The following is a 19,368-nucleotide window of genomic DNA, read 5'->3' as shown; positions in this document are numbered from 1 at the left end:
GTTCTGGACGTTCGGACCAGACACCCCGGCGCCCTTCTCTAACCTGCGAGGCCACCACAGACCTAAATCTAATGAGTGGATGACAACTATCTTGACTAATGGCGATAGGCACCCCTATCTCCTCACATGTGTTAAATTGTTTAGGCTTTCATGTTTCTTAGCCAATGAGAATCATTCAACCTGTAAGCAATGACGTAGCTTAGACCTGGGAAATGGTATAACTGCTGTGATCTTTGTAACTGTAAGGGGGGCGGCCTACGAACTCCTGTGTGAGTCTTGAAGCTGACTTCTGCTGATGAAAATGCAAACTATCTTCAGTAAAACTTTTCTTTAATTTTTTATAATTCTGACTCCGGGTCTTCATTCTTCATATCTGGTTCTGGGTCTTTGACTCTATACCCCCTACAAACCAAAAATGTTACCTTTTTGTTTAAGGTTACATGAAAAAGAATTTTGGGGTGAAACTTCCCTTACACACACATTATCCATTAAAATGGGTCTTTATCCAATTACAGAACTAAAATAATAAATAAATAAACAAATTGTTTTTATGAAAAGCATTAATGCCCCCGTTAAAACACTTAAATCAGAACTAAACAGATGCAGATGCACATAGATTAAACATACTCTTCCAATTGGAAGGTGGGATTACCATTCCTACAGCTGTCAAATTGCGCGTTACGCTTTTCTGCCATTCATTTTTCTACAGGTGGATAATCTACCCTTCTTCATACCATCTCTTGTCCAACTCACAACACTTAAACTCTAACTCTAAGATGAATTAGGTGGCCAACAGAACATTGTTTGAGCCTCATCAATCTCATCCACAGGTACAATTGTGTCATGTTCTGCTTTTGAAACAGAGAAATAAACTAGCAGTACTAGTTCAGTGCCAAACCAGCGTTACTCTGACTCAAAGGGCCATTAAACAACAATAGTTATTGAGGCTGTAGTTGAAGAGGGCACTCTGAGGCTTCACTCGCATTGTAAGTAAAGAATTATAAGCTCCTATTTTTCTGCTTTTCCGCAAGCCACAATATAAAAACCAGATGTGAACGGCGTATTCCTTTCAAGTTATTTTTGGATGAGTTTCATAGACATATTAAAATATATATTTATATAAAATGGCTTAAACCACCCACCATAGCCTTTGGATCAGCTATAAAGCACTCTCTCTGCAATTTGAGCATAGCATGTCATTTTTGAGGACACATGCAGAGTGCACAAACGCTGGCACGTGAAATTATAATGCTAAATGATTATATGCACACACAGCATTTATACAAATCATGTGTACACGCAAATGCATGTATGCATATGTACATGCCACCCTCACGCACAACAATCAGTATTGTAAAAGTTCCAACATCACGTGTGAGTGGAAAAGCCTTTAGCGGCTACCGGTCGGTTCGTGCCTTCGCAATCCACGGTTTCCATGATTATGGGGATGAAATTGAGAAAAGGCCTAGTTTGGGTTTCCATCAAAACACTCACTGACATCTCTAATTGGCCGTCAGAGCTAACGGGAGAGCGGAGGCTACAGTAGGTCATTGCAGAAGGGCAGATCTCGCAGTGCACACTTCCCAGCTCTCCCTCCATCGCCATTCCGGGAGTGGAAGAAGGGCAGGGCTGTCTGGGTGGGCGCTGGGAGGGTGTTTGGTTTGGAAAGGGCTCCAAGGCCAAAGTCGCGCCAGGACCCTCAACACAGAGGCCTCACCCTCTGGGTTACTTCCATCACCCTCCCTGTCTCTTCTCGGCACAGGATTCTTTTCAAATTGCGGTTTCTTAGGGCCTAGTAATGCGGTCGGAGATCCATAATAAATAGGAATTTTCCTCCGCTGAGGTCGGACAGGCTGCAATCCCCTCTGATCTGACACCCGGGTTCCCGCTCTACTGTAACGGACTTTACCGGAATGGACCGGACACCGAGCCAATTGCAAACAATACAACAAAAACCACAACAATACTGGCTGATAACCTACTTTTCACCTATAAACATTTCTCAATTCTGGCATCATTTACTCACCTTCATGTCATTCCAAACCTGTGGAATTCTGTGGAATATATAAGTAGATATTTTGAACTGCTTTGTACATAGAAAGAAACTCCACTGATTCCATTGACTTTCATTGTTTGGACAAAAAGAACATCAAATACCCTCTGTGTGAACTATCCAAACATCCTCAACTGCCTAAAGACCCTAAAGAGCAAGAGGAACTTTTTCGGGGTTATTATTATTATTATCATTATCACATTGAGTGTGTATAGGATTGGTGCAAAAAGTCAGTGTCACCAGTAGGGGGCAGCGTTGCTGGAGCCAGTGTCATATTGACAGATAGTGAAAATAGAAATATGTATTTCCAGTAATAATTCCCTCAATTATACAGTTTGGAACACGGTAAACCGTTATATAACATTCAATTTTATAAATAAAAAAATAAAAAATGTCTTTTCAATGTCTTTATTTTAATTATAAATGCACGCAAAGATCAGTTATTTAACATACAGTACAAAGAGAGTATTTATTTATATAGCGTTTAAGCTCATAAACAGCCTCATAAAGCCATCACACAATGTTGCTGCTACACAGTGTCAGGAGTTTGTCATGAGTGTGCCATATGTCATGTCATGTTTGTTCCTCATGTGAATTGGGGGAACCATAAAATCAGGCTGAGTGTCTGAGTGTGCTAACCACCCCGGGTGGTTTGTATTGTGGTGGAGAACGTGGTCTGAAACACTGATACACACTGGCCTTGTCTCTGTCTCTGGGCTCTTGGATCCTCTAGTCCTCACGTGGCAGCCTCCGCTGCTTCAGTGTGGCTTGGCTGCATGCAACAAGCTCTTCGTCCAGGACTGATGAGGGCTTTCCTCATTCAGAAAGCTTGGAAACCTACACCGACTGCCATGCAGGCCAAGCCCTGAGATCTCACAATTAATCTTCATTGTTTAGTCTATTCAAAGCAAAGATTTTAAGTAAAAACTGTAAAGTTTGTATAAAAGTTATTTAATTTGTGGGAAAGAAAAGTTAATTACAGACATACAGAATTCATGCAAGTGCTGCCCTGTAGGCCTCAAAACTCCAAGATTCAGACTTTGCATGAATCCATCCAAAACTGTAAGAGTCCTAAACTAACAACAATTTTTTTTTTTTTTGCCAAAGCTAAAGTGAAAAAGATAGCTAGAAATTAGCTATACATGCTACATTTACTTAATTTTTTTGAATTAGCATTACATGAACTTACAAAGAACATTACTTCTGTAGCATCTTTTAAATTTTAATGTTATTTTTAGAATCAAAAGTTGTTCTGTTAATCTGATCTGTTAACATTACTTAATTCGCTGTAAACATGAACAAATAATGAACAATTCTATTTTTATTGACAAACATTAACATTAACAAAGATGAATAAATGCTGTAAAAACATATATTTCTCATTGTTAGTTCACATAAATTAAATCTATTCATGATATAAAGCGATCTCTTCTCTTAAACCTCCGGATGGATTCATTATGACACCTTTATGAACCTTTTTGGATTTTCTAAGTTTTAGTTACCTGGACTTTTAATAGAGGGACAGAAACCTCTCCGCTATCATAAAAAATATCTTTTGTTTTTTTGAAGATTTACCAAAGTCTTATGGGTTTGGAATGACATGAGGGTGAGTAAATGATGATGAGAGAATTTGTATTTTTTTTAACAATATAAAACTATCCCTTTAACAAAAGATCCCCTTTATTGTAAAGTGTCATACTTTGTTGTTTGTTAAATGTTTTTACCTCTAGAACAGAGTCATTCATTTCATTCAATGAAAAGATTCAATTCAAGAACTAAATAGATTTTTACAAATGAGGCAATGACGGTTGACAGGAAGTACGGGACACACAACTAATCTGACACATTGCAAGGTAAAATGTAATGCTCAAGCTTGAAAAACTATAGCTACTCACTACTGAGAATTGTAGCTTCACTATTTCTAGCTACTACTGTCTAACAGTCACGTATCTGAAGGTTATCAGTTATATCTTCCCCCCCCTTTCCTCTTCTCACCCTCTCTGGGTCTTGACTAGCGTCAAGAAAGCGTCACATCTGTGCAGGTCGTAGGGCGGGTCGATTATCAGCCCAGACAGTGATCTGCTCCAGGACTCTGCTCTTTCTCTGATTACACTATTGCACATTGCAACCGATGTTCTATCTGATTTAATAGAAACAGCCCCCCTCTGATCCCCCTTCTCTGTTCCACGAATAAACAACCGTATAAACCGTAATCAGTGCATAACAGCAATGCGACTTTAAATAAGTTTAAAAAAAACATGTATGGCATTCCAAAGCTGGCATTTAAAATGTGGGTTAAGGAGAAGATTCAATACAAGCATCCAGACAATGTCAGCTGTAACTTCACAGTTATGTGAACATAACATAACATACGCCATTGACCCAGAGCGTGACGTGACACTCCTCTCATGCAGCTCTATATATCAGAACAAAATATGGAATACACTACAAAATCAAACATATACAGTATGTGGAGAGAATATGTACAGTATTTGTATATTGAATATGATACCGTCCCATTTAACTGGAGACAGAGAAAGTGTGTAAGACAGGAAGAGCATGCAGCACAGAGATTACAACAGTGACGTAGCGCAGCTGTCCTCACATGCCCTCTCTTCAGTAGAGGCCGCCTCTGCCCCTCCTTCAGCAATCTCACTTTCCCTTGCCCTCCCTCCCATCGATTTTACCTCACTCCCTTTCTCGCTTTTTATGATATGCTTTCTGCTACAATGCTGCAATGTGGCAAACATTAACATTAACCTCAAGCCATCTGGACTACTCATTATAAAAGAGCAATATCTGCTTTTCACCCCGTCCCTCACTCTTTTTTTTTATTTTCCCTCAAAGCCACATTAACCCACTTCAGCAGTTTCCTGAATTGTGTCCAAGTGAATGCTGCAATTGATGAAAATAATTATATATCATGCAATGCTTTAAATGCAATAAAGACAAATACAATCAATAGGGGCAGCATTTGCATCACTGTTGCACTCTGACGCAATGGCGACATCTTACTTCTTTTCTTTTTTTTTACAAATATTTATACATTCAATCTCCTAACTAACTAATAATTTAGCTAACGACAAGCTCACAGATAAACAGTGATGTGAACAATTAATAGAAATCTCCAGTTTTTGGCATGTTGCTCAAAACAATGCAGCTAGCTAAGATACCAACAACTCTACAGAAGAAAAAAAACAGCTAACTGGAAAAAGCTAGGAAGAAGGTAGTAATTAAACTACAAGCTACATTTAATATTCTTTCATATTGTTTTAATGCATTAATATGTAGAGTTGTCACGGTGCAAATTCAGAAGTCGGAACCAAGTAAAATTTTGGTACCATAGCAAAATCTTTTTAAACTACTTTGTTTTATTTTATTTTTAAATTTTTAATTTAATTAAATATATTACATAAATGTAAACCATTGACACTCTTCACAGAGTGCTCACTCAAATACAGACAGGAGTGTTTGAATCCAGCACATGATACTATTGGTACTGCAGAAAGACTGGTACCGTTAAATATCAACTTGGCACCAAAGTACCTTTTGACACTTTTGACAACTCTATAAATATGAATACATAAAATGTTTTCGCTTGGAAAAAAGCACCAAACTCACGCCACAGGTTGAGATGTTGTTGCTATGCTGGTCTGGTCAGGATGCTAAAAAAGAACTGTTCAAAAAGTAAGTAATAATATATATATATATATTATAATATAAGTTAGTAAGATATATTTTTTAAAGAAATGAATACTGCAGTAACGGCTTTGTCAACACAGGAATACATTTAATTTTAAAATATATGTCACGTTTTGAGTTTGTTCAAGTTTAGAGTTTGCTTTTGCTCAGCTTTCATGTCTTGTTTTCTGTTTTAGGGTACGTTTACACGACAACGATATGCTTAAATATAAGCATGAGTTTTTCCTTTGAGTTTTCCACGTACAAAAGTTTGCGTTTTCAGGCACCCAAAACGCTGTTGTTGTGTAAATGAATGGCCAAAATGCATAAAAAGTGTTCAGTTTTTTTGAAAACGGTGTTGTGTAAAGAGCCCCTTAGTTTCATGGTCAGTCTTCTAGGTTACTATTAGTTCTGTCACCCTTGTTCCATGCCTGTTTGTCACCGTTACTGATTGATTTGAGTATTCTGTTCAGGTGTGCCTTGTTAAATAGCTCCATGGTTTTGTGTATATACACGTAAGCCCTCTAAAGCCCCTTTCACACAGAGATTCCGGAAAATACACGGATAAAGCGACCCGGGATTTGACCCGGGTTCGTTTGATTTTGCTTCATTCACACTGCCAGTGATATGCCGGAATCAAAGTGCGCGTTCACACACAACCCGTGTATGTTCCGGAAAGACACGTGACATCGATGTGACATGTAATGTCTCAGCAACATGTATAGTTTGCTTATGAGCTGCGATTTCTCTCTGGAGAAACCAGGCTTGTGCATTTTTTTCTCTGATTCGATCATAAACTAGCGCATTACGTACCGTTTCACTTCACTTTAGCGTCATCATTACGACACGGCATTGGTTCTGGCTTTTGTTACCCCTTTTCCACCAAAAACGAACTGGTTCGGAACTGGTGCTGGTTCAAAGTTGGTTCGGAGTTGGTTCAACTTGCGAACCTTCTCAGAACCTGTTTGTTTTTCCACTAGAGCGCCCAGCGAACGACGTCGTTACGTCACTGTGTACGTCGCCATACATCTTAGCTAGAAACGCTTGCAAGTACAACATCACTTTGGGATTATCTCTAACTCGTGAACCAAGAAGGCTTTAAAAACAATTGAAATATGTAAGTCTTTTAATCTTTTCCTTTGATATGTAATCTTTTCTGATTAGTTATGTACTCCTGTCTTGTTTATTTTTTTCTTTCCATTTATTTGTTCTATATTGTGACTGTTTTCTCCTTTGTTTACATAACGTATTCAATAAAAAAATTGATAAAAAAAAACTAGAAACGCTTGCGCCAACTTCAAGCATAACAATTACAATGGCGGACTACATCGTGTTTCTGCAAATGTTTCTCCTGGCTTTGCGATCCTATATTATGTCAGAAAATATGTTATCTAAACCCGCCCCCAGCTCCCGAGGTAAGCATGACGTGGTAAAAGAACGGTTCTAGTCCAGCAAAGAGTTGGTGCCGCTTTGGAACCAGTTTTCCTGGCCGAGAACCGGTTCTTTGGCTGTCGAAACACAAAGAACCGGTTCGCGCGCAGGCACCGGCTCCGAACCGGCTCTCAAAATGCGTTGGTGGAAAAGGGGTAACAGCGCACGTTCCGGGTCTGAACACGGCAATGTTACTAGGTCCCCAACCCGGCATCGATCCCGGCATCAGTCCCGGGTCGTGTTTGCGTTCACACAAAAGGCACTCTGGCAATTTGCCGGCAATTTGCCGGGTTCAAAGCGCTGTGTGAAAGGGGCTTAAGTCTGTTTGTTCCGTGTTTTGCATTGTTGTTGTTTGATGTCAGTGACTACGTTTACATGCAGCCAATTTTCGGGTTATGGTCGGGTTAAGGTCACTATTCGGGGTTCTGAAACATTAGGAATAACCCGTTTACATGCGTGAGCAGAGAGAGTTACTCCTGTATACATGGGATTGCAATATCCTGATGTAAACGGCGACGCACGGTTAGCGTCAAGACGTACGGACAACCTTAAGACGCAATATGCGTCATTTCCAATACTTCTTCCTGTATCCAAAGACAACAACAACAGCAGGGGCAGATAGCGATCGCCTTTGTTTGCGCTTTGAGGCTGGTAACGTTACTGACCTCGCTCCAAAAGTGCTGCGTCTCGCCAGAGAATGTAGACGGGCTCTGGTCTCGCCATGTTTACTTCCGGTATACTGCACGCGGAGTTTTGTCAGTTTGTATGCGCCGAGAAGTTTCTCTACTCAAAAGACCAAGATTCCTTGCGAATAGAACATGCGCAGAACACAAATCACTATGGGGATATGCCGATACGCGTTTACATGACCAAAAATTCGGGTTAGAAAAGGGGTACCCCAGGTATAATATCCCGGTTTTTAAAATCCGGGATATGAGCATATTCGGGTTTTTGCTGGTGTTTACATGGTCGTTCGTGACCGGGTTATTGCTAATATCCCGGTTTTGAACGGGTTATTGGCTGCATGTAAACGTAGTCAGTGTGTTCGTGGTTGTGTTTGCTTCAAGTTATTCTCCTGTTTATTGATTTAAATCCTGGAGTAAAGATTTATTTTGAGTATCTCCTTCGTCGGGCGCTTCATTACAGCCACCGATTGTGACAATATAAAAAAAGAAAACAGTTATTTTAATTTGAAATGTTATTTTACAATATTACTGTTTTACTGTATTTTGTTAATCAAAATACATGCAGCCTTGGTGAGCATAAGAGGCTTCTTTTAATGTTAAAATCTTACTGACCTTTTAATAACCTTGAATAGGACAAAGTATTTTAACACCGAAGAAATCCTCTGTTTACTTAAACACTACTGCACAATCTAGAGTTTATTGCATGCAATAAAGAGAAAATAATTCAACTTCAAACTCCAGTGTCAAGCCATGATTGGGTCACAGCTAACACCTTAACCAGACTGTGATTTAACACAAGCCACAAATGTCACCATTAACTGAAGCTTCAAGTAAATCAAGCCAGTTTTGTCTGTGGAACATTTCAGCCAAATTTCCATTTATCAGTGTGGCCTCCATCAATCTTCAAATAATGCGCGGTGGAGACAGACATGAGAGCTGAGCCCCTACAGGGCTGAGGAGCCGGTCCTACAGAGTTCTGCAGGGACCCGAGAGGCTGAGTTATAAATAGCATGGAAAACCCTGATCAATATTAGAGAGACAGACAGAAAGAGTCAGCCAAGAAACTCAATCTCCGGCCTCACGCAAGCAAGCGTCTGGCCCTGAGTGCCTGAAGGTAGTCTCGGCTATGGCAAACACATTTGCCCACAAATGCGCACAGAAATTTGGTTGTGATGTGTATTGGCCTGGTAGTCTTGGTCTAGAAGTGGCTTGACTTCAGTAACGTTTCACAGAGGGGAATTAGCACTTGGCACTATCAACATTAAATACCCTATGAAATGGCTTGACAAGTGCAGTTTTCTTTCCTGTATTGGCATATTTCCAACAAAACAGGAAGCAGCCAACATATCAAATGGCTTGTCCCTTTAAAAGATAGCCAATAACCTTTGCTTTACATCGCAGTCGTGCGCCATGGCTAATTCTTATTCCTAGTCAGGTATAAAAGGAGGGAGATTCTCATAATACAGAGCCTCTGTACAGTGTGTGTATATGCCCCCCATGAGCAATAATTCATTTAAAATGTACATTTACAATTTGCATTTCTGGGAAAATGAGTCAAATTTATAATTAATAATAATAATAATTTGTTACATTTATATAGCGCTTTTTCTGGGACCTCAAATCTCCTCAACCACTACCAATGTGCAGCATCCACCTGGATGATGCGACGGCAGCCATATTGCGCCAGAACACCCACCACACACCAGCTTACTGGTGGAGAGGAGACAGAGTGATGAAGCCAATTAATATATAGGGATGATTAGGAGACCATTATGGACAGAGGCCAATGGGCAAATTTGGCCAGGATGCCGGGGTTACACCCCTACTCTTTTTCGAAGGACATCCTGGGATTTTTAATGACCACGGAGAGTCAAGACCTCGGTTTAACATCTCATCCGAAGGAACGGTGCTCTTTGACAGTATAGTGTCCCCGTCACTACACTGGGGCGTTAGGACCCACACAGACCACAGGGTGAGCGCCCCCTGCTGGCCTCACTAACACCTCTTCCAGCAGCAACCTGGTTTTCTCAGGAGGTCTCCCATCCAGGTACTAACCAGGCTCAGCCCTGCTTAGCTTCAGTGGGCAACCAGTCTTGGGCTACAGGGTGATATGGCTGCTGGCCGGAGCATTTAAATGTTAATTTATTTAAAAAGTGTATTTTTAAATCTGCCAAATATGAAATGAGTACAATTCAGGAGTACAATAGAAAATAGAAATAACATTAACATTTTTATTCATTTGAGTTTAATGTAGAGTTGCTCCAGAATTCTGACCTCTGTAAACGTTTTTATTAAAATGTCATTAAACACCATTTTTCTTCTTCTGACCGAAAGACAAAATAGTGATAAATGAAGCTCAACATACAAAATCTGTTCATACAGTCAATACTTTGCTTAAAGGTGCAGTGTGTAGATTTTAGCGGCATCTAGCGGTTCGGTTGCGAGTTGCACTAATGGCTCAGCCCACTGCTCACCCCTCCCTTTCGAAGAAGCTACGGTGGCTAAAACGGGACAAACATATCGTCGTCTGAGACAGCAGAGAATAGCCAGAGTAAGCCAAGAGTATGTAACATTGTCACTGTTTCTGTTCCTTTATCACATCATGGATAACGTTTACAAAGCCATAGTCAGGTGAGGATCAAGGGTCTTAATATATATAATAATAGTAATCAGCTGATTGTCTCACGAACGTAACCAGCACATTTCTCCCCACATAGCAAACCCATAATACAGCGAAGAACCACATGAAACTATCCAACTACATATTTTTTCTAATAGGGTAGTAAAAGTTTAACTGGCTATATATGAGCTGTTACTGTGGCTGAGCTGGTTAAAGCGTAAAGCATTGTTTATACTCGACGCGTCCGCATGAGCGCAAAGGTGCGTGCGGCAAAAATGCCGGGATCGTAACAGCGCGCGCGCCTCCGCATCCCCTAGACACCATTTACTACACAAATTAATCAATAATAATGAATAAATTTTTTTTTTTTTTCTCTGGTTTTGAAAACTCTTTGTGATCGACTTAAAATGCTTTCAAGATCGACTTGTCGACCGCGATCGACAGGTTGGTGACTCCTGTAACGTTACTGTTTTATGGTCAATAGTACTAATCAGCTGATTGTCAAAGCCATAACACAGCGAGAGAGAAGAACTAAGTTACATGAAACAATCCAACAACATATTTTACACCACTGACAAGGGAAAAGTCACTACTCACGGTGTCTATGGCTAGCTTCTAGCTTTCTGCGGCTTCTCTTTCAAGGTATGAACGAAACGCGCTCTGTAGCGCTGTTTGTTCGCTGTCGGCTACAGTAGAAACATGACGTCACAATATGTCGACCTTCATAGAAGGGGGTGCCCGCGGTTATATAGATATAAATGTCTAATTCTAAGGTAATAAAAACATAACGGTTCATTGAGTAAGGTCTTTATACACCACTGAACACATAGTTATGGATCTTATATTGCATTTCTGTCAATAGATCCTCAGAAATATCACACATTGCACCCTTAAGTAAACGGTCTTCAGACTGCTACAATGAAAACAATATAACTCAAATTCCTATTCATATAGTCAAGTGTCCTCTGAGCATTTATCTATCTAGCATGCAGTTTCAGAGTAATTTATGGGGCAGAAATACCCAGAACAGGCTAAGGGGCTGAGCGAAGCTTTGCGGGTGGGGGGGTGTCACGGAGGAGCGCAGCTGTGTAACTCAAACCTCCGAAACAGCTGGTGCCAGCATTTTCTCTCTCCATCTAATCCCCCAGCATGCCATTTTATTCCAAATAAACAGCCGTAGAAAATGTTCCATATTGTTCAGGGTGGGCTTAAGCATAAGAGCATAGTTAGGCATAGTTTTTCCTGCCTTCAATCACTTTAATAAGGAATGTGACTAAGAGTGAAAGTGAGAGTGAGAGAGGAAGAGAAAGAGTGGAAAGAGTGACCCTCTCTTTCCAGGCCAATGGTTTTGGGTCTCTTGGCTGATCCCTATAAAATGTGATCTGGATTATATAAGAAATGTTAAATTGCTCCCTCGAATCACTGTGTAAACGGGAAACACCCCCCACAATCAAGCAAATTTCACTTCAGGCACACTACAATATGCAAGAGAGGTGAAATATGTTTTGTCTTCACATCTATGACAATGTTTCCTTTAAATTTCTAAATATCACTGCCTGTGCCAATGTCAACAAAGAGCTTTTCATATTCTCCCCTAATATAATCTGTCTGTTTTTGCTTAAGACAATTTAAACGCAGCCAGTCAATTAAATCAGCTTTTGAAGTTTGAAGGCATCACATTCCCACACACGCACCTGTTGTTTTCTTTTTTCCTATTGTGAGAAATGACAGACAGACAGATAGATAGAGGGAAGGCTAGAGTGGAATTTTCTCACTCAAACCACTGCCTGCTGCTCCTGATTGCTTTCAGAGGAAAAAGCTGCACATAACTGCTGGTCTAGGATCAGTTTTATCCATAATTGTAGCTTACTGGTAAAACAGATTTGGCAAATGATCCAGTGTGTACTGTGTACCTGTGTTTGCGCTCTGGAAAACATCAGAGGTTTCTATTTACATCTTTTTGCAGCAATGTAGCCAATCACAAACACATCAATTGACTTTGGCCAATCAGATGTGTTCAAGTTAGCACTGAACAAAACTCTTTTTTAAATGGATTCTGAGTTCTGGACTCTTGCAAATTCTCTCATTATAACAAACAAAGTGTCGACATTATGTAAATAAGAGATACATTGTGCAGTCAGCTTCATCGATTATAACAGAACTTTAAATAACAGAAGACGAGTGGCAGCATTTTAGTGATTATAAAGGAAGCGCTCTGTGCACACTTCTGTCATGCCAAATCCCACATACAGTGTGCTTGCTTTTCTGTTAAATTTAACAGTGGTTTGTGAACGTAGGCATTTTACTGACGCGAGGTGTCACGTTACTTGAAACTGTTTCAAGAAAATCTATTTAAATGTGTTTTTAAAGGGGAAGCACATCTTGGAGTTGGTTCACTCTCCACCTATGACTGACTGGCAGACAGACAGACAGATCACTGTAAAATTTCTAACAGAAATTGTGATAATTCAATTTCTTGACTTCTATTCTATTATGTTGTGACGTTGTGATGATCTTTGGTGTGCAGCACAGATTTCCACCAGGATCTTGCGTCTGTTTGTGACGGTTCAGCTCAGTGTCTCGTACAATACCCTGTGTAAAGCACGGTTGTTTTGGAACACGGTGTCGCGCACAAAACCTCCATTCACTGGCACAGAATGACTGGGGGTTTCCCTCTCTGCTCGTAAATATAGATGCAATTAAAGCTGACAAAGACGTAGACTGTAGAGTGGGGCAGATATAGAGCAGTGTGAATGAACAGCAGGATGAAAGCTCGAGCGCGCTCGCGGGCGTATGGCACACCAGCCTGCACGCTTGTAATTGTTCTGCGAATTCAGACAGCTGCTTCTCTCTCTCTTTACGACAGCTGTAGCCAAGCTGAGTAGAGGTTTTAATCAAAACGTAATGAATTAGCCAAGTGTGGCGTGGTAAGACAGTTGAGTAAACCTAAACAACCATATAATTTCCTCTGTTTCATCCTCCAGGCTGCATGCCAATCGTGCCAGCGGTAGCACTGGCATTGGTCAGTGCCAACAGTGATGCTGCCCGCCAATGCCAGGACTGCCAGCTGTCTGTGGGCAAGGAGCAGAAGGGAAGGGAGGAGACGGAGCTAGGCGATAACACACGGCACAAAGAGACTCTATTGAACATAACCAGCTACACAGAGTTGAACTAAATTACCTCATATACTAGAAGGTTTTGTGAGACATTGGATGGTTTAAAGAAAAGGCAGAGCAAGATAATATCAATAATACAATAAATAATGCAGTGAGTATATGTCTACATAATTGCATTCTGTAGATCTACAAACTTCCTGGCGCTAACAATGCTGCAAGTGTATTGCTAGTGGGCACCTGCTAGCATTAGTCCCATGCTATGTCCCAGAGCAGATGGACTGCCAATAGCACTTCTGTCCTGTGTATAGAGTGTCTGAAACCAGGGCCCTGACCTCCTTAAAACAGCCTGTTTATGTGTGTGTGGAGAATAACAGCACAGCGCGCATCTGCTGAGCAGCGCAGCCCTTATGACGTGATTTGTAAAGGGTTAAAAGAGAAAAACAAAAGACTCAAGTGAGCGAGTGTATTCAATTACAAATGCGCAGAAAAACTATTAAACAACACATGCCTCTCTCTCTATTTGTATGTGTTTTTGAAGATCTACTTGCCTCCAGGGCAGCATCAATCTATGTCTTATTTAGCTTCATTTGTAATATACTCCATCAAGAAACCTGCTGGATGGGCTCACACACTCGCACACACACACACGCGTGCGCAAATGAGTCAGGACACAGCTCTAAGCCCTAAGAGCTATTTTGAACTGTTCCCTGGTGAAAGATGATAGACTAGCACACCTAAAGGAGACCTTTCTGCATTGTCTTTGTCGTGTAAGTGAGCGTACTGTTTCAGCAATCTATGAAAGCAGTGTTTTAAAGCAAAATAGGCTGTAGCACATATGACGTTTGGAAAAGGTGCAATATTTTTGCACCTTTTTGTCTGTATTGCATGTGCAGACTAACACTATCTAGTAGGGATGGCCCGATACCGATACTGGCATCGGGGATCGGGCCGATACTGTCCTAATATACTCGTACTCGTACTCATAAAAATTCGCCGATACCACGCACCGATACCACGTACATTTTGCAAAACGAAACTGGCCGCCGCGAGTGCTTTGTCGAGGTGAACTGACGCATAGGAAAGTATAATGTCGGCGGTTTGGGCTCATTTCAAGATAAGGGATGATGACAACAGCAAGGTGTGAGTTATGTTCAGCTAAGGTGTCGAGAGGAGGGAAAGAAAGTACATCGTTTTACACCAGCAATCTAATTAAACATCTGAAGACGCATCATAGATCTGATGGCCGAGCGCGCGCGCAGGCGGTAATGCACTCACTCTGTGTGTGCGGGTTACGGGGGAATAAAACGATTCGCGGGACTCCCGCAAACTAGAAATATCTATGAATAAAACATAAAAACTAAAAGATTTTTATTCATCTCTTGCAGAAAAGCAACAAGAACAACTACAACAAAATAGAAACGATTTACAGGACAGAGTTTCTATTCATAACATGGTTACAGCGTTGAGCGATGTAGCCAATCACAGACATATGTGTTGATTTCTGGAACGCAATGGCCAATCAGAAGCATTTAAGATAGACTCTCCTCACCGCTCAAAACGGACTTTTTTGTTCAGTGCTGAATTCTGTATGCTGGCAAATCCTCTAATTATAACAAACAAAGTGTGGATATTGTGAAAGATTGATTGTGCAGTCAGCTTCATTGATAATAACAGAGATGTGTGAGATCGCGATGAACTGTCAGCTTTTAGGATTTATTAAGGGAGCCCACTTTGCGCGCATTCAGTCATGCCAGAGTCCATAGGTCGGCAACCCGCGGCTCTAGAGCCGCATGCGGCTCTTAAGCGCCGCCCTAGTGGCTCCCTGGAGCTTTTTCAAAAATTTGAAAATGGAAAAAATATTTTTTGTTTTAATATAATTTCTGTAGGATGAAAAACAGGACAAACATTCTTAAAGTTTTTCAACGTTGTAAAAATGTGTATAATAAATATTTAATTTCAACATTTCTGTCAACGAAGAATTTACGTCATAGACTGTGACACACGTGTCTGTCAGATCGGCGTGATGCCAGACCGGTGGCTGACAAACAAACCGGCGGGTGTGTCATGGGCCATGGATCCTAAGGGGAAAAAGAGAAAGACAGCTGAGCACTCCCAACGCACTCTAGTGCGGCGCGGGACTAGATTTGATGGCCGAGTGCGAGCGCGGGCGCTTGCGGTAATGCACTCACTCTACTAAAACAAAATAGAAACGATTTACAGGCCAGAATTTCTATTCATAACATGTTTGCAGCGTTGAGCGATATAGCCAATCACAGACATATGTGTTGATTTCTTGAACGCAATGGCCAATCAGAAGCATTTAAGATAAACTCCCCTCAGGCTCAAAACTGACTTTTTTGTTCAGTGCTGAATTCTGTATGCTGGCAAATTCTCCAATTAAAACGAACAACGTGGGGATATTATGAAAGATTCATTGTGCAGTCAGCTTCATTGATAATAACAGAGATGTGTGAGATCGCGATGAACTGTCAGCTTTTTAGGAATTATTAAGAGAGCGCAATTGGCGTCCCAAAGTCATCCCAAACCATGCACGCATAGTAAACTGCTTGCTTTTATGTTAAATTAACAGTGGTTTGTTGTGTTTTAATGCTTTAATAACAAATAATTTATCAGGAGGATGTATGGTGGCGACACGTAGGCTAACTTGAAAGTATTTGGAGGTACAGAAAAAAGTCTATTTGCGGGCGGGAGCGGGACAAAACATAAATGTTGCGGGCGCGGGAGAAAGAAAGTTGAGAACGTCAGTTATAACGACCCACGCATTAAAAAATGGTCGGGTTAAAATCGGGCTCGGGCTCATAATTACGTTAAATGTGTCGGGCCGGGCTTGATTTTTTGGGCCCGATCTAAGCTCTAATTTGTAGCCTACTTATCATTTTGATACTAGAGGGCTAATATAACACTTACAGCATGTGTTGCCTTCATTATAAGGCTTATATAAAGCTTTTAATCTTTTGCGGCTCCAGACAGAATTTTTTATTTTTTTTTGGTCCAATATGGCTCTTTCAACATTTTGGGTTGCCGACCCCTGGATCGGGGATCGGGCCGATACTGTCCTAATATACTCGTACTCGTACTCATAAAAATTCGCCGATACCACGCACCGATACCACGTACATTTTGCAAAACGAAACTGGCCGCCGCGAGTGCTTTGTCGAGGTGAACTGACGCATAGGAAAGTATAATGTCGGCGGTTTGGGCTCATTTCAAGATAAGGGATGATGACAACAGCAAGGTGTGAGTTATGTTCAGCTAAGGTGTCGAGAGGAGGGAAAGAAAGTACATCGTTTTACACCAGCAATCTAATTAAACATCTGAAGACGCATCATAGATCTGATGGCCGAGCGCGCGCGCAGGCGGTAATGCACTCACTCTGTGTGTGCGGGTTACGGGGGAATAAAACGATTCGCGGGACTCCCGCAAACTAGAAATATCTATGAATAAAACATAAAAACTAAAAGATTTTTATTCATCTCTTGCAGAAAAGCAACAAGAACAACTACAACAAAATAGAAACGATTTACAGGACAGAGTTTCTATTCATAACATGGTTACAGCGTTGAGCGATGTAGCCAATCACAGACATATGTGTTGATTTCTGGAACGCAATGGCCAATCAGAAGCATTTAAGATAGACTCTCCTCACCGCTCAAAACGGACTTTTTTGTTCAGTGCTGAATTCTGTATGCTGGCAAATCCTCTAATTATAACAAACAAAGTGTGGATATTGTGAAAGATTGATTGTGCAGTCAGCTTCATTGATAATAACAGAGATGTGTGAGATCGCGATGAACTGTCAGCTTTTAGGATTTATTAAGGGAGCCCACTTTGCGCGCATTCAGTCATGCCAGACCATGCACGCAGTAGCCTGCTTGCTTTTATGTTAAATAACAGTGGTTTGTGTGTTAATACATTTATTATTTTACTAATTTTTATTTATTTTTAGACTTGTTAAAACAAGCAGAGAAGAAAATAAAAACAGTCTTCTAACCTGTGTTCTAAAATAGTCGTCTTCTTTTCTGGGAGCCTATTACTTTTGCGGTAGAAATATCGGTATCGGTACTCGGTATCGGCAAGTACACAAATGTAAATACTCGTACTCGTATCGGTTTGAAAAAAAATGGTATCGGGCCATCCCTACTATCTAGACCAGTAGTTCCCAAAGTGGGTGCCGTGACTGGCTAGGGGTGCCGCAGAATCTTAGTTTTTAAACAGCCTAAAATAACTATCCTACCATAGAATATTTTTTATAGCATATTATTTTGAAAATATATAAAAACATCTACAACATATGAGCATGTCCAATAGAATATAAATAAGCAAATCAACTGATATATTTAAGTTTAAATCGCCCACTCCACTCAGCTCCTCCCTCTGTACTGGTGTGCGCTCAATTTATATTTCACGCAGAGATTGACAGGATTGGGCAAAGATGGAGCTAGCGTTCTCATCCCTGGCATACGTGAAAAACAAAAAAGGCAGCGCCTGTCAGTGGACTGAGTGGAGCATGATCTACGAGTTGCACTATCCTCGATCTACCCCCGTATATCAAGAGGCAGGCACATGTATCCCATTAAAATGCCTGTGACACAGTTCCATGCACAGATATTTTAGTTTCATTTTTTTAAGTTATAAGGTCAGGTTTGAACAAAGCAAACCAAAACACTAAAGAAAAAAAATTAATTGGAGTTGGTTATTAGCTATTATTTAAAGAGTTAAGTATCAATCTTTAAATGCGTTTTATTCCGATGATTCCCACATAAAGTAGTTGGTTCAAATCACTTTAACAATCGGTGTCATGAAATACTCTTGTCTGTTAACAATGAGTTGACATTTTGAACGTTCTTGTTCACTTTTATTTATTTTGAAGATCTGAGGTGAATTGTTGCTTTCATTACGGCTATAAAACACACACAAAATGATATTTAATCCAGGACGTCGCAGAAATAGAAATCGTTTCTAAAATAGAATCATCGGGTGTCGGCGTCGCGGCTGGTTAGGACAAAAACTCTGATTAACATGGAAAATATACCTTTTGTCACGTGTCGCGGCGTGCCTGGTTAGGACACGGTGTTAGGCCTATGTCTGTTGTGATGCATTAATAATAAACTCATGCTGCTGTTTATGCTTCATTTGTTGTTTGCTCATCTAGAGTTAATTTTATATATGGGTCAAAATCACTATAAAGTGCCTTTGGTGTCCTCATCAGAATCACTCAGTCATCATGAACATAGGTTTTATGATAAATCAACAAACATTTACACACATAGAAGTACAATGATAAATCTCTTGAAATGTGTTTTTCTCATTTTATACCCTTTTCTGTGATTGGATGTATGTGAATTTGGCTCAGCTAACTTCAGTGGGTGTAAAAACTGGTTAAATGACACAAAATTGAAATACTTTAAAAAATATTCTTATTCTTAAATATTCTTATTCTTATTTATATGCTATTTTCATAATAATATTAAACATATGTACACATGTACGTTTAGTTTAATTGGGTTGGGGTGCCGTGGGGGGGAAAAATGCTACAAGGGGTGGCATGCTTTCAAAAAGTTTGGGAACGACTGATCTAGACTATCACCTATTCTCAGGGGGGGGGGGGGGGGGGGGGGATCACATGACATGTCTTGAAGCACCATGAGACTTCTCACACAAACATAAAACGTTAAATTAAATCTATAAATTAAACTCATAATTATTATTGTTGTTGTTGTTGTTATTATTATTAAAAAGTGGACAAATTGGTAGTTAATG

The 19,368-nt window shown here is 40.4% G+C and overlaps 1 protein-coding gene and 1 pseudogene across 4 annotated transcripts in view; both read right to left on the bottom strand.

Annotated features, from left to right (window-relative positions):
- The window catches only part of nfic (nuclear factor I/C), a 105,365-nt gene that overhangs the window by 35,386 nt on the left and 50,611 nt on the right, over positions 1 to 19,368 (bottom strand). The gene's annotated exons all lie outside the window — the stretch shown is intronic.
- On the bottom strand, positions 9,857 to 9,973 carry LOC130086210 (5S ribosomal RNA; annotated as a pseudogene).

Source organism: Rhinichthys klamathensis, unplaced genomic scaffold, assembly GCF_029890125.1.
Source record: "Rhinichthys klamathensis goyatoka isolate OS25496 unplaced genomic scaffold, OSU_Roscu_1.1 h1tg000094l_1, whole genome shotgun sequence".
In the NCBI taxonomy this organism is placed as follows: domain Eukaryota; kingdom Metazoa; phylum Chordata; class Actinopteri; order Cypriniformes; family Leuciscidae; genus Rhinichthys; species Rhinichthys klamathensis.
Note: the sequence above shows the minus strand (reverse complement) of the source record. Positions and strands in the feature narration are given on the sequence as shown.